The sequence below is a fragment of the Camelus ferus genome, chromosome 30 (genome assembly GCF_009834535.1).
Source record: "Camelus ferus isolate YT-003-E chromosome 30, BCGSAC_Cfer_1.0, whole genome shotgun sequence".
Lineage (NCBI taxonomy): Eukaryota > Metazoa > Chordata > Mammalia > Artiodactyla > Camelidae > Camelus > Camelus ferus.
In genome coordinates, this window is record NC_045725.1 from 14,439,877 (window position 1) to 14,453,955 (window position 14,079).

The 14,079-nt window shown below is 47.2% G+C and overlaps 1 long non-coding RNA gene across 1 annotated transcript; it reads right to left on the reverse strand.

Annotated features, from left to right (window-relative positions):
• Positions 1 to 6,233: 6,233 nt before the first annotated feature.
• Positions 6,234 to 10,135, reverse strand: LOC116660648. Its single transcript, XR_004316226.1, has 3 exons — positions 9,993 to 10,135; positions 9,127 to 9,608; positions 6,234 to 6,365 (listed from the first exon to the last, which is right to left on the reverse strand). It is a non-coding gene; the product is annotated as an uncharacterized LOC116660648 (long non-coding RNA).
• Between the last annotated feature and the right edge of the window lie 3,944 nt (positions 10,136 to 14,079).

Here is a 14,079-nt window from a genome sequence, read left to right on the forward strand (position 1 = left end):
GCTTCCAAGATGGGTGATTTGGACCCTGTCCCTGTCTGGAATGGACAGCCAGTGATTAGAACCCAGAGGATGTGGGCCGACCACCCAGGAACATCCTCCCCTGAGCACACTGAGAGTCTGTAAGAAGTCGGGAGAATGGGGAGGGAGCTTGCGTTCTCTCTCTCTCTCTCTCTCTCTCCAGCTCCAAGTGGAAAGGGATGAAAAAAAAAAAAAAAAAAAAAGCAGGTACCTAGAATAGCTGTGGCAGAGGCTCCGCTGGGGGAAAAAAAAAAAAAAAGACTAAAATGAGCCCTTGCAGAAAGAAAGCTCGGTGGCTCTCACCATGGCCAGAGGCTCCACCTGGATACAGAGGCTCATTCTCCACCGGGATGTAAGAGAAGCATTATGTGCTGACTGCCTCTGGCAACCCTCTCCTAACTGCCAGGCAAGGAGCCTCAGGATGAATCTAGCACCCTGCTCACCTCCCTCCTCATCCAGCTCAGGCTTCATTAAATACTGTCCCCTGCTCCCTGTGTCATGTGTCTCCAGCAAAGCACCAGTGCTGGTTAAATCAAGAGTCCATCCTCTCTGGACCCGCACTGAGGAAAGGGCATACAGTTGGAGAATATGCAAGCTGTATTGGGCTGTATCGGTCAGCATAGGTTATGCCACAGTAACGAACAACCCCAGGTCTCAGGGGTACCCCTTCAAAGGCCCAAAAGAGCAGGTCCACTGCAAGGTGGTGTGGCTCTGGTTGCCAGCAGCACTCGACACAGACAGTCACTCTGTCCTCCCTGAAATTTGCTCTCAGGGAGATCGCTACTCCTTTGTTCCTCTCCTATTTCACTGGTCATTTTCTCTCAATCTTCGTAGTAGTTTCAGCTCATCTTTCTGACTCTTAAACTTTGGAGAATCCAGGAATTACTCCTATACCTCCTTCTTACCCACACTCACTTCCTCGGTGGGTCCGTCGGGAACATGGCGTTGAGTACCACCTGCAACCCAATATCTCCACTTACGCCTTTGGCCCCTGAACTTCAGACTTGTACATCCAGCTGCCAAATCATTAGCTCCCCTTGGATAAATTAAATGTGTCCAAAACTGAACTCTTGATTTTAATCCCCAAAACTACTACCCCAATCCCTAGTCTCCTGTCCCCATTATTGGCAACTCCATTCGTCTGGTTATTCAGGTCAAAAATGTTGGATGTTCCTTGATGCACACTCAATTCATACCTTCAGAATACGTCTAGAATCTGACAATTTCTCATCACTTCTGCCACCACCCTGATCCAAGACAACCATCTTCTCTCACTTGAACTATTACTGCAAGAGCCCTTTGGCTGGGCTCTCTGCTTCTGCCTTTGCCCTCCTCCTGGTTGGAGCGATTCCTTAAGATTCACCATGGCCGACGAAGGCCTGCGTGATCTAGCCCATCACTCCCACCTCTCTGTCCTCGTCTCCCAGCACGCCTGTGTCCTCAAACTCCCTAGGCAACTTCCGCATCAGAACTTTGCGCTCGCCCTTCCCACAGGCTGGACTGTTTTTCTCCCAGATACCCACACGGCCTCCTTCTGCGGGTCTCTGCTCAGATGGCACTTTATCGGAGGGGTCTTCCCTGACCCTCTAGATAAAATAGGCTCCTTACAATTTCTGTCACTTTACACTCCCTTGTCCAGCTTGATTCATTTATCACCATGTGCCCTTTGTCGGTCTCTCTCCCCGAAACAGAACGTAAACAGCAAGAGAAGCGATCTTATTTGTTCTGTTCATTGATGCAGCTCCAGCCCCTAGAGCAGGGCCTGGCATGGAGCAGGCACCCAATACATATCTGCTGAATGAATGAACATGTGCATGAATAATGGGGGAGATAACAGAGCACAGAGACAGGAAGTAACTCACTCCCTGGCAACACAGAGTCTACACTATTTTGAGAATTGTATTTTGTGAGACATTAAGCTTCTTCACTATTTAGGCCATTTTAAATTGGGTTTCTGTTCTTTTCAGCCAAGAGCATCCTAAATGAATCACTGCCACTCAGGCCAATGAACCTGGGGTAAGGGTGCCTGGTTCCCCTGGCAGGAGACCAACCAGAAGGTCTTTCCGCCGCAGCCTGGGGTTGGGGAGCTGCCCCTGCTGGTACGGCTTCCTGGGCCTCTCCTCCAGGTTCACATCTAATATGGTGGGACAACGCCTCAGAATATACCCCCAAGATGGCTGTGCAAGTACAAAACCTGTGGCCACCAGGACTCTGGGTCCCCGGGTAAGGAGCTCGGAGAGGGGGAAAAGATCACAATAGAACTCTGGTACTTTCCCCTTGAACCCTCAAGAGCATCCCCCTCAACCCTGGCCCATTCTATTCTAGGGACCAGGTCAGTGCTAGCTTCCCTCTGGAGAGAGACAGAGGAAGAACCGGGCAACAGCAGGCCATTGCTATGAGCTAAGCACGCTATGTGCATTTTACCTAGAAGGGGGTCTGGCACAGAGTGCCGGTTATCTCCTAACATCTAACCCTCTTTTTTAAATTTTTCCATTGTTAAACTTCTCTTTAACTCACTCTGATCAGGCTTTCACTCCCAACCCTTCACCTTCTGTCACTGTCATCAATAACTTCCAGGATGCTTAACCCAGCTTCAGTCTCATCCAACTTGACCTGTCAGCATCAGTGGTATGTGACAGGTTGACCATTCCCCAAAACGCCACATTCACCTGGTTCCCCTTCTTCCTCTCTGGCGCTTACCCCTCAGTCTTCTTTGTTGGTTCCTCCTCACTTTCCTAATCTCTTGATATAAGGGTACGCAGAAGTTCAGTCTTTGTACCTCTTCTGTCTCGTCTGTAACCAGTGCCTTGAAGATCTCATCTCACGACTTTATATTTACTCACTCCTATGGATTGAACATATGTGTTCCCCTAAAATTCACATGTTGAAGCCTTCATTCCCAGTGTGATGGTATCTGGAGGTGGGGCCTTTGGGAGGTGATTAGGTCATGAGGGTGGAGCCCCCAGGAATGGATTAGTGCCCTTATAAGAAGAGGAAGAGACCAGAGCCCTCTCTCACTCTGCCTCATGAGGATACAACAAGAAGGTGGCCATCTGCAAACCAGGAAGGGAGCCCTCACTAGACCTTAACCCTGCTAGAACCTTAATCTCAGACTTTCCAGCTTCCAGAACTGTGAGAAAGAAATTTTTGTGTTTAAACCGTCTATTTTGTTACAGCGGCCCCAGCTGACTAAGACATCCTCATACTTAACCAGTTCCAATGTTCTTCATCCCTTCTACCTGGTATCACTTCTTTTCAGCCTCAAGAACTCCCCTGAGCATCTTTTCTTGTGTGGGTCTGCTGGCAAAATTCTCTAAGCTTTTTTTTAATCTGAAAATGTTATTATTTCACATTCATTTTTGAGATACATGTTTGCAGGATATAGACTTCTTTGTTGACAGATTTTTTTTTTCTTTCAACTCTTCAAAGATTTATTCACTGTATGTTAACTTTTATTTTTCTGATGAGTCAGCCATCATTCTTACTGTTTTGTCCCTAAATGTAATATGTCTTTTTCCTCTTGCTATATTTAATATTTTTTCTTTATTTTTGGTATGCCGGTGTAGCAGTTAAACTACGTGTAATTAGTACTGGTTTTCTTTGTATTTATCCTGCTTAGGATGCACTGATATTCCTGGATCTGTGGGTTGCTATTTTTGAGGAAACTTGGAAATTTTGGGCTAATATTTTTTCAAATATTTTTCAGTCTGATTCTCTCTCTTTTTCTTCCAGAATCCCAGGCCACACAATCTGATACAAGTCATTGAGGCTGTATCCATTTTTTTCCAATATCTTTCCCTTTGGGTGTTTAGTCTGGACAATGACTTGTCTTCAAGTTCACTGATGCAGTCTTTGGTTGTAACCAATCTTCTGAATTTTTCATTGCATGTATTGTATTCCCCAAGTCTAAGGTTCCCATTTAGTTCTTTTTAGAGTTTCCATATTTCCCCTGAAGTTTCCTACCTCTTTACCAATTAATGCATTATTCCTACTGATTCTTCAAAAGACTTACCAGATTTTATCTTAGAGTCTTTGTCTGCTGTCTGCTGACTGCAACATCTCTGTTATCTGTGTGTCTTCTTCTGTTGACTAATTTGTCTTTGACTGTGACCCACTGTAACTGACTGTATGAGTCATACAGGAATTTTGGACTGTCTTTAGGACATTATAGATGACTTCTTATCGAGACTCGAGATTCTGTTATCTTCCTCTAAAAAGTATCGTGTGTTGCGCTAGCAAACTGTTAAATTACTGACAGATCATCTCAGCCCTAATATAGCTTAATTTTAGGTTCTGTTGTGGCGGGTCTCTTTCGGTTCTGTCCTTAGTCATAGGGTGAGTCCCTTAGTGCTGGGACGCTGCTTTACTCCTAGAGTGGGGGCTTTCTGGAGTTTCAGTGGGAAGCCAGAGACCAAGTCCCTCTACCTTGGAAGGACTTGAGCTGCAGTGGGACGCAGCATCCTTTGCTCAGTTCTTTCCGCCTTTCAGTCACTGTTTTCCTCTGGGCACCTTAGAGTTTTGACCATCACATGCATAGTTAAGGAGTCAGGCAAGGGTTTGAGAAGAATTTATACATAGTTTATGGGGTCCCTTGCTCTGTGACTCCTTTTTGCCTCAATTTCCAGCTTCTCTAGGAACCTCAGTCCTGTATGACTTGTTTTTTGCTTTAGTTCTATTCACTGTGTATTGCACGGGCCACTGAGTACCCTCAGGAAATAACCTGTATAAACATGAATCTCACCCAGTGTGGTTGCCTTCTCTCAAGCATTGAATCTCCTCTAGTGTCTGTCTGTTTTAGGTCACTCTCCCATGCCTCCAGAGTTTATAATTATTATCAGCACAAGAGTTAGTCTGATGCAGTCTACTCTGTGATTATCAGAGGCTGGAGGTTCAGCCTTCTGGCTTTGGACACCCTCTATCACCTGACGACTCTCAAATTTATACCTACAGGATCAGCCTCTCCCTGATATCCAGACTTGTCTATCCAACATCTCCTGGAATGTCAACTAGGCATTTCAAACTATACAGAAAGTAATATCTTGACCGTTTCCCCCACAAGATTACTCCCCCTGCAGTCATCCCCATCTCAGTAAAGGGTACCTCTATCCTCCATGGCAAATTTTGGACACATCCTTGGCTCCCTCTTTTTCCACATCCAGGCAGACACTCAGGCACATGAGCACAGGGCTAAGCTCTCTCAAGAAACACCATTGCAGCATCTTCACCCAAATGGCTTCCCAAGGTGACCCTTCAGACCCTAGTTTCTCTCCCATTCACCCACCAGCATCCTCTTCCACCCACCAGGTTCAAAGCTTGCCCATCCTATTTTCCTCGCTTTGAGTCCGTTTCAGTAACTGATCTAATTGATAACAATTCTACCTGCCATGGGTAACAGGGTGTTTCTTTCCTCATGGCCCTGGGTGAGAAGCACAAAGGGCAGACATTTCAGGCTGCTTCCTTTCAGATCCCCTGAGCACGGGGCTGGGGTGCTCCCTTCCATACTGCCACTGCCCCGATGCATGCCCAGAACGGGACACAGGCCCCCAAACCCTGTGCTGTTTATGCTCCCCATTCTATCATTCTTATTCTTACATTCAAACTAAGAAGTCAATGGATTAATCCTGATCTGGTTTATAAATACCTGCATGTGAACCAGAGACTCTGGGAGCTGCTAACGAGAATAACTAATTATGGGAATGACAGTCACTTGGCAGGCCAACTGGAGTGTTTTTCTGGGACAGGCTCTTACTTAGTTCCAAAGACACTGAACACAACGTCGCTCCACTCTTTTCCTGGAATGTTACTGAGCTAGAGGGGTCTATGGCTTGGTTACGACGTGCACTCCGGAAGTTGCCCAGTACAGACTCTCTTGTTCTTGCACAGACAACACTTTGACCCCATGACGCCAAACACAACCATGAAGAAAAGTAGAATGGACAGGCTTCAGTGCAGGTGAAGGAGAAGCCACAGACCTCAAGGTGGAAATAACTCCCTCGTGCTCACAAGGGCCTGGGCTCTGGATCCTATTGCCAGCTTCCCTGGTTCAGGGCTTACTTATGCAGGGTGACCACAAAGTACACAGACAACTACACATAATAAATGCTTTGCTGATACTTGCTGTGGTCAATGCCATTCCCTGATAGGCTTCACGTGCTGTCCTTCATTAGCAACGCACGGTCCGGCGTGCTGGGCAAAACCACAGCCAACACGTGCACCCCTGCAGCATTTCCCAGCAGCCCTCACCACGCGTCTGGGACACATCGCCTCACACAGTTTGTATCTCTGTTTTTCACTGAAGAAATTTGTGCCCGTAACACATCTAGAAGAGGTCATCGAGAGGGCTCAATCTGGGAAAATAAATGAATGAATGAACAAATGAACGAATGAATACCATTATCTACCTTTTAAAACTGTATGGCCCCTGTCAAGTCTGTGAGGCACTTTTGCAAACATTGTTACTCCTGGAGTTACCCTCCTACCAACTACGGCTCGGAAAGAGAACCTGAGACTCTCACAGACCATGCCCTGAAGACACCAGCCCAAAGGACTCTTCTGTCCAAAAGGACTAGAAATCATTGCTCCTTCTTCTGAGACAGGAGGGAAGGGGGCAGGGCATAACCACTGAAGGAATGACACAGCAGCTGAAAGCAGGACAAACTGGTTACAACCAAGATGGTGGAAGATTCGACTTCTAGTAGACCTTGAGCCTCATGGCGCACCCACAGGTGCCATGACAGTTCCTAGGCTGACCTTAAAAGGTCAGATAGTAGGTGGGGGCAGGGGTGGAGCAATTCCTTGAAATCCCTGCGCCTTCCCCAAAGTAGTTGGAATAATCCTCCAACTCATTAGCCTATGAAATTACCAAGCCCATAAAAACTCACAACTCTGCACCTTGTGGTCATTCCTCTCTCTTGTCTTCTGAGCCCGCCCACACTCTGTGGAGTGTGTATTTACTTTTACTTTAAACTAAACACCCCCACACCTTTCGCTGTCTCTCCCTCTCACCTTATGAGATGGCCTGCATTCTGTTGATGGAATGTGTGTCCCCTAAGTCGCTTTCCCTTCTGAGTGAGATGGACCGCACTCTGTCCATGGAGCGTGTCTCTCTCTAAATAAACTTGCTTTCACTTTACTGTGCCTCGCTCTTTAATTCTTTCCTGTGCGAGGCAAGAACTTATTCTCTGACAACACTTCCTCTGTACAAAACCATGTCCCCTCCACCCTGAGCCTGGAGGCTGTTCTGATTACCACCGAGCCCCACCTCCTCCAGGCAGAGGGAACCATGGAGCCGGAGAAGGAAGCTCAGTGGAGCAGTGGGCATAGCTAAGGAGATGAGAGAAGGGGCTGCTACATCGGATGGCTGGGAAAACTCCGCTTCTGATCCTTCCTCTTTCCCATGGCAAACAGGAACCAAACCACCAAAGATGGAGATGAAAGGGCTAAGCAGAGCCAGGCAGCTTCTAGTTCAAATCCCAGTGAGACAGGAGAGAAGGGGACAGGGCACAGCCACACAAGGAATGACAGCAATTTAACACCAAAATGGTGGAAGATTCAACCCCCAGTTGGCCTTGAGGATTAAGATGGCGGGAGGTTTGACTTCTAGTAGACCTTGAGCTTCACTATATGTTCATTGTAACGTATTAGCATGACAAATAACATGCCCACGGGCACCAGGACAGCCCCAAGGCTAACCGCAAACCTAGGAATCCCAGCCCCTTCCCCAGGGTAGTTGGAATGGTCCCACCTGTAGGCGTGTGAAGCCCATAAAAACTGGCAACACCACATCCTAGCGGCCCTTTTTCGTTCCCTCCCCTTCAGAGAAGGCCCGCACTCTGTCTATGGAGTGTGTACCTACTTTTGCTCTAACCTGAGCACCCAACTCCCACACCTCTTTCCTTACCTTTCTCTTGCCTTATACTCTATGCAGTATGTCTCTCTCTAAATAAATCTACCTTTACTCAATGGTGGCTTGCACTTGAATTCTTTCCTGCGCGAAACCAAGGACCCACACTTGGTGGGGCACGTCCCACGGGCTCAACTGAGACCTGAGACACAGCCCTCCTTGCGCCCCACATCTGTTTTCCTGCATCACCAGGTCTGCCACTTAAGAGTAAGTGAACTTCGGAGAGTTACTCAGCACGGCTGGGCTTCTGCTTCCTCACTGGGGAACCAAGGACAAACCATAGGTGCTGTACGCACCTTCCACATCGCAGTGCACAGCTCTGTAGAGATGCAGATTGGAAGACAGAGCCCCTGCCTTCGTGGAGCACTGGAATGTGACTAAAAAATACAGTAGTCCCCCCTTATCCGTGGGGGATACATTCTAAGACCCCCAGTGGATGCCTGGAACAAGGGATAGTACCAAACCCCACATACACTATGTTTTTTCCTATAACACATACCTATGACAAAGTTTAATATATGAATTAGGCACAGCTAGAGAATATCTGAATTGCCAGCATCACCGTTCTTGCACTTTGCGGCCACTAAGTAAAATAAAGGACTGTGATATAGCAATGGTTGATCTGATAACTGAGACGGCTACGAAGTTACTAATGGGTGGGATACGCTGGACAAAGGGAGGATTCATGTCCCGGGCAGGATGGAGCTGGATGGTGCAAGATTTCATCAAGATCACAGAATAGGTGCAATTTAAAACTTATGAATTGCTTATTTCTGGGATTTTCCATTTAATATGTTCGGACCATGGTTGACATGGTTAACTGAAACTGTAGTAAGCAACACTACAGAAAGGGGGGATCACTGTAACGTAAACATTCTTAAATCAGTGGAGCTGTTCTATTCCTATGAGAAATGCCCTTCTGGTTAAAAGCTCAAGCTCTACCCCCACAGGCCTGGATTCAAATTCCATTACATCACATACCAGCTAAGTGACCTGGGCAAGACACTTAATCTGCGTGTGCTTCAGTTTCCCCGTCTGTGAAATGGGGATGTTACTAGGAATGTGTAAAGATTAAGAGAGATAATATGCATAGAGCCCTTACCATAGCACACTGGCTGCACCTAAGACTACCTACACACCCCAGGGAGCCTTTCTTCCCTTAAAATACTTCTAGACTTTAAGAAGTGATATGAAAGTTCACTTACAAACCACAGAGAAAAGCAGTTTCCTTGCTTCGTTTCCACCTTTCTTGCTAACACCGAACAGCCCCTTAGATGATCATCAGCTGAGTAATCCTTGGCTGTTTCCAACAACGTGCCCACTGACCATGGCCACAGTAAAGCACCACTAAAGGTGTCTCAGGCAGAGCTCAAGGAATAATTCTCAGTAACATTCTCAACAACAGCATTACAGGAACAAGTCTGTCCTCCGGCATCTTTGTGGGAGTGGGTGGCCGGTGGGAGGGAGATGCTCTGTGCTGCCATGGAAACAGGCAGCCTCCAGACTGCAGGTCAGGCCTGAAGCCCTCTGGCTTCTCCAGTCACCATCCCTCTTCCTCTTCCTCTTTATTCAGTCCCCTAAAGCATCTAGCAGATGTCAGTTGGTGGTAAAGGGATGTCACCCTTCTCCAGGCCAGAAGCAGGCAGGGTCGGAGGTGAGGGCGTGGCGGCACACTCCAATCTGGAAACTGAACCAGAAAGAGGCTAAGAAAACCCACGGGGGTTTCAAAGCTGACTAGCCGGTCTAGCTGTGTGCAGTCATGAAGAACGGCCCACCCCTGCCCCCTCTTCCCAGGGGGGTAAGAGGACCCAGAACCAGAAAGACAATGAAGCACTCTTGAGTCTGTGCCAGGTCTCCCAACGGCCCCCACCCCGTCTAGGTCAGAGCTCAAGAACGGGGCGGTGACTCCAATCTTTTAAGAGCTTTGTTGGATGACATCCAACGTTCAGCCTTGTCTGTCTGTAACTCTCTTTAACTCTTCTGAGGGTTCCCCATGCTGAGCACTCCCCTGCCCCTCTCCTTGCCTGATGATCAAGCCGCTAGGCAGATGTCTTTTCTTCCCATCACATACCTGGTATTTGGGTGGAGGGTTCTTCTTAATTCTCAGTCCAAAAGAACAAACTCCTTACTTCCTTTTGCTTCCTGGTCTGAGACATATTTGGATGTGGAGTGGAGTGGACTTGCTACAGAAAACCTTCTAAAGAGAAGACTGAGTCTAATTGAAATGCACGATAGATTTCTATCCCCTTTGCCAAAAGCCATTCTAAAGAGGGCTGATAAAAGAATGTTACATGCTGGTAATTATATAGCGAAAACATGTGACCGTGCAGACACGAAGTCAGAGGGCTCCTGCCATCCTGACTGCCTAGACCAGCTCATCTGAGCACGTCCCAGGGGAGCCACTGCAAAATATCACAGCCAGGTACACAGGACCCATCCTAGGAAGAAGTAACCCGACCCAGGAATTCTAGGAAGCAAACAAATCCCAAATTGTACACATATGAGTATAAACTAAGTGGCCACCAAACAAGTCATTCCCCTGTTCCAAAACCTCCTGGGCTTTCTCTCCGCCCACTCCCCTACCACTCATCCCCCCGCACCTCCCTTTCTCCACACTCACCATCCCCGCTGCGCCTCTGCTCAGGTGATGTTCTCAGAGTCAGATGCTACCCGCCGTCCGTCCCCATCTTGACCCACCCTAATTGCTCCCTCTGGGACCCTGCAGCACTTTACATGAATAGACTGTGCTTTTGATCTGATTTCATACTGCCTTATAATCGGAACTGGTTACATCCACGACAGCATATCAAAGTCCTCCCAAACAGGGACTCTTTCTTCTACAGGACCCACAGTGTAAGGCACAACATCTATGTTTAAAAAGGCTGGTTGATCAACCAACACATTTGATTTAGAAATGTAAATAAAATGGCCCCACGCGCCAGCAGGCGCAGCCCTGGCTGAGCCCTCACGCTCTCGCATTGCCTTTCAGATTCAGTGTCCCCCTCCTTCCCTTGATTTGGGGGATGCCAATCCTGGTTTTCTCACGCTGAAACAACTTTTGTGGCTGTCTGGTGCTCTAAAGACATAATTATTGACTTAGAGGTTGAAATGAGCACTCCTGCGCCCAAGGATTGAAGTGCCATGGGGTGTTCATTGTGCCTACAGCTCTGACTGAGACCAGTCTAACTTCTAGCCCCCAGCCCCGAATGGAAGGTAAGAACTGGTTGCTGTCCACTTGACTTCCAGGGACAGAGTGAGAACCACAAGGCTCATGGCCTTTGCTGCTTTGAAAAAAGCTACCTCTAAAACCCACAGAAGCACCTTAGTCCCTCCAGGTACCACTTACTTCTGTGAGTTGGATTAGGTTGGTCCCCAATCCCACCTGCCCAGACCCCTGTTCTCACCCCAAACTCACATACATTTCAGGGTTTGCAGAGACCTCTGATCACAAAATGAGAGCAGCTGAACAAGAGGGGACCTCATGGAAGCCAAAAATATATATATAAATAAAATTTTTAAAAGGAGGGTGGGAAGAAGCATACCAAGAATTTCAGGGAAAACAACTTAAAAATTAATGAGCTCTCAGGAAAGGAAGACATCACAAGACGATCAATCAGGGTAGGTTTTCTGAGTCCTTGTCAGTCAATCAAGAAACATTTACTACATACTTGCTATGCATAAGGCACTGCTGGAAATATTGAAGTGGACACAAAGACGTAACATATATAAAAAAGAAATGTTTGGGGAAAACTGATTTTAGTCTCTGATCTCAAGGAGGTTATAACCTAAATGGTGCTAATCAGATTTAAACCTCTCTTCCTGAAGGCCCCTGTACCTACAAAGTCGCTATTAAGGTCTCTTTCAGGAGTGCGTGTGTCACTGGCCCCCGGTACACCCATGTGAGTTTTTGTGTGTGTATCTCATGAATGTCCCAATGCTGCTGCCGGCTATTGCTATGGTGGGGAGGAGGTAATTTTCCATCCGATGGTTAGGGAAGTCTTTGCAGAGGAGATTGAATTTAAACTGGGTCAAGAAGAATGGATAAATTTGGAAGCGCAGAGCGAAGACTGGAGAGCTTTCCAAGGCAAAAAGGAGCTCACGAATTCAGCAAGGAAGTTAAGTGTACAGAGGCCTCATTATAATATAATAAATGCTCTCTCACCAGTATAAACAAATTACAAGGGGAGTGCTCAGAAGGGACAATGACATTTGGAGACTATAAAGAAAGGCCTGTGATGGAGGTGATATCTGAACAGGACTTTGAGAATGACTGGTGTTACACCTGGCTGTCAAGAGAAGGACATTCAAGGTACTAGGGTCAGAATAGGCAAACACTGAAGCCAGAAAGAGCAAGTCTGGGGGAAGAATGTCGATGTAGGGCCAACCCTTTGATCATATTAAGGACTCCATCTTCCTTGTACACGCCCCCTCGTACTCTTTCCAACAAAGTCAGGCAATTACATTTAATAACAGCAGGACAGAAAAGGACATACAGCAAAATAATAGCCAAGTCACCACTTGGCTGTGACCTTTACAATCTTTATTTTATCATTTGATTTTTCTTTGGCATCTCTAGGATGATGACAAGGAGTCTTGGAAGTCAGGTTTTATTAAGAATGAAAAGGGAGTTCTAAATTCTGAGAGCTCTACTCTCATACCAAAAGCAAAGCTTGGACAACTGACCATGGAGTTTTACTCTAAGATGTTGAGAGAAGGAACTTGGGATATGATGTAAGGAGAGCCGTTTCCTTAGGGAGAAAGCGGAATGACTACTAGGGCAGAGAGAGAGAAAGATTCGGAAGGGAAGGGTAGGTTGTAAAGCAGTAAGAACACCTGTGCCTGCACCTTCCTTCCTCTCAGGGTTGAACCTCGGATGTGTGTGATGGGGGCAGCATGGAGATGGAGAGTGAGACAGAAATTGCATGATGGGTAAATGGACCACTTTCCCAGGCATAGTCTGGGGAAGACCGCGAGCCACCCAGAGAAGTCTTTCTTGTGACTCAGAGGCGTATGTGATACATCGTGGAGGCGCTGGCTCAGGACTGGTGGAGGGAGCTGTCTAGGTACTCGGAAAATATTCTATTGGCTTCCCAAAGCTTGAGCAAGGTGCTCAGGACATCCCAAAGTTCCAATCTCCTCCTTTCCCAGAACTCAAGCAGGTAAACAGTCCTAAAGTTGGAAAATGAGGGTTGTTAAAAGTGGAGACCTTGAAAAGGCAATGGCAGAGTTGTGGTCAGCGGAGGGACATGCCGACATGTGAACAAAAGCCAAGGAGTCACTCACATCCACCAGCAGATTAGCAAGGATGGTGGCGAACGAACAGAGGTAGCAGGACGGAACCCCAGCAGCAAGACTGTCCAAGGACCTGAGAACATGCACTGGAGAACCCTTCCCCCGTCACCCCTAGGGGACTTCGACTCCCCCATTCGCTAGAGCCACCTGGGGGGAGAAAAATAGGACGATGCTTTGAAAAGCTGAGCATTTATTCCAAAGAGGCCATTTGAAGCCTGAGACGAACTGTTGGAATAAGAGAATGAGTTATCTTTGATTGGCAAGTTTAAGGTCCTCTACCTCTTCCCACACCCTCCTAAATAAAGCCAGATGGGGTTCATGAGGAATTTTAAATTAATGATATGATATGAAGAAAATGCAACTTTCTTTTGCACAGTCTGAGATTCAGTGTGTGGGAGGTGGGAATAGGAAAGAACCTCATTGGGGAAAAGGCTGAAAGCCCACAGGGAATGCAGCCTAAGGCAGGGGTTTGCTGGCTGACAGTCACTTTGGGCCAAAAATGCAGCTCCCAGCGCTCCCCTTCCAGCCCTGCTAAATCAGAATCCCTCAGGGAAGGCCAGGAAAGATGCAGTTTAAAAGCTCTCCTGTGACTCCATTTTGGAAACCAGTTATCTAAGCACTGGTCCAAGAATTAGCTTTGGACAAGACATCGCTTCCTGCCTGAGGGAAAGGACGGGGGAAGCCGCCCAAGGGCTAGTGCAGCAACTGGGGAGGTGACTTCAATGGGTAAGGGGATAGGACAGAAAATCGAGATGGCTGGTACAAACTGGTCTCCACACGCTTGGTGGTGAACTGCAGGACAGAAAGTAATTATGGGGTTGCAAGGAAGTTTGCCTTAATTTTCTCGTTGTCTTTTGAAGTGGGGA